Raw genomic sequence first — 2,215 nt, 5'->3', positions numbered from 1 at the left:
GCACAGCAGTTCTTTCCTTCTGCCTCATAGAGTATGAAAGTATAAAAGTAAATACTCCTGGAAGTCTCTTAAAGTTTTAGAAGAAAATATTTTGTAAATCCAAAGAATCATAAGTAATTTCAAAACCATCTATCCAATACGAAATTCTCTTTGGGGAGTTTTAAAATCCAAGTAAAATAGTGAATGCCCATTGTGTGTAAGGCACTGAGCAAGTGCTAAGAAACATCAATAAGATGTATAATCTATCCTCAAAAAGCTTAAAAATGAATGGGAAAGGAGGATATGTAAATTACTGTACTACAAAGCAATATGTCTTAAGTGTTAAGCAGCCCCTGATGGTTGCCTACTTGCTATCTGTACCCGTTCACTCATGTTCTTTGCAGACAGACTTTGATCTTGCTCAGTATCCATCTCTCCGAATTTGAGCAGAGAAAGGTAAACCCATCTCTAGCTGCGGGATAAATCCTCATTGGACTAAGCCAATGTTTAGTTAAAGGGTGAGCATGTGACTCCATTTTAGCCTGAAGAGATATGAAAAGATATCTGATGGAGCATTTTAGGGAAGGGTTTTCTTAATCTTGACGAGATAATAAAAGAGATGGTCCCTTTTTTCTGCCAGTGAACCTTGTTACGTCTGAGGCTGCATCAACCGTCTTGGCTTGAAGGAAGCCAGCCTAAGAGCAAAGCTGATGCAGTGAATGACGCATGAAGTAGTTGAAATGTGCTATAAAGTAACATTTATCTGTGGAGTTGCAGGAGATTTCATTGTGGACCAAGTAAAGGTGAAGCAGCAGCGAAGTATGGAGATGTATGTTCATAGCTGAACAAATTAGTTGTATATGTAGCTTTATACATTTTCAATGTATTATTTGAAAATTAATTTCTCTTTATAAAAATTGTTATAGACAAAATTTTTTTAATTTATAAAGTTCAAACTTAGACAACTTTGACTACAAATGAGTGAGAGACTGAACTCCCACTGCACTTCATTTTTCTCTCTAGAATATTTGACCAATTAGTGATTGTGGTAGCCAGATGCCAAGATGGCCCCCAGTGATTATTATCTCTTGGTATTTACACCTTTGTGTGGTTCTCTCTCACGCTGAATAGGGCTGACCTGTTTAACCAATAGATTCTGTGAAAATGATGTTGTGTGACTCCTGATGTTAGGTGATAAAAGACATTGTGCCTTGCTCTCTTAGCTCACCTGCCCTGGGTGAGAAAGCTGTCATGTGTGAGGACCCTCAAGTAGCCTATGAGGGATCTGCATGGTGTGGAACTGAAGCTCCCACCAAAAGCAAGCATCGACTTGCCAGCATAAGTGACCATCTTGGAAGTATAACTTCCAGCTCCAGTCAAACCTTTGGATGATGGCAGCCTCAAGAAAGACCCCAAACTAGGACCACCCAAATAAGCTGCTTCCAGATTTCTGACATACAGATACTGTGTGAGATATTCATATTCAAGTTTGGGGTGATTTGTTACACAGCAATAGATATCTAATACAGTAGTTCCTGAATTTTCAGGAAGATGTGATCAGAAGAGACAAGTCACAACAGACTGTTATCATTTCCTCTTTTTAACAGGGGACCTCATGTCTTTCATGAAGTTAACGGCATTTTCTACCTTTATTTTCTTTTTTTTTTCTTAATACTTATGCATTTATTTGGCTGCGCTGGGTCTTAGTTGCTGTGTGCAGGATCTTTAGTTGCAGCATGCAAACTCTTAGTTGTGGCATGTGGGATCTAGTTCCCTGACCAGGGATCGAACCTGGACCCCTGCATTGGTAGCACGGAGTCTTAGCCACTGGACCACCAGGGAAGTCCCTACCTTTATTTTCTAGATGACAGCAATCTCTATCTAAAATTATGCTATTACTTTAGTTGTTTACTTCTGCCTCCCCCATTTTATTCATCCCTGTATCTCCAGTGCCTAAGACAGTGCCTGACACATGTTCAAAAAACAATGAATTACTTAAAAATACTATAATAAACTGACCTTTTGAAATGACAAGCCAGATAAGTGAGTACCCATTGATGTTTTTTCTAAGTCAAGTCTACAGGCTAAATGAGACTGAAAGAGCATTTTGTAAGAGTTTGGCTAAATTTTAACATGTCTTAAAGAACTAGGCTTATCTGTAAGAAGAAAGAGGGTTTGGATCCATTCCTTATCTCTTATAACAGGAAAATCTCCATATAAGCCAAGATTGAAAAAG

General features: G+C 38.5%; 1 non-coding gene across 1 annotated transcript; it reads right to left on the bottom strand.

The window, feature by feature from the left end:
- Positions 1-1,749: 1,749 nt before the first annotated feature.
- On the bottom strand, positions 1,750-1,821 carry TRNAG-ACC (transfer RNA glycine (anticodon ACC)). The gene has a single exon. It is a non-coding gene; the product is annotated as a tRNA-Gly (tRNA).
- Between the last annotated feature and the right edge of the window lie 394 nt (positions 1,822-2,215).

This window comes from Phocoena phocoena, chromosome 7 (genome assembly GCF_963924675.1).
Source record: "Phocoena phocoena chromosome 7, mPhoPho1.1, whole genome shotgun sequence".
In the NCBI taxonomy this organism is placed as follows: Eukaryota; Metazoa; Chordata; class Mammalia; order Artiodactyla; family Phocoenidae; genus Phocoena; species Phocoena phocoena.
The sequence above is the reverse complement of the archived record's forward strand: the minus strand, read 5'-3'. Positions and strand labels throughout refer to the sequence as shown.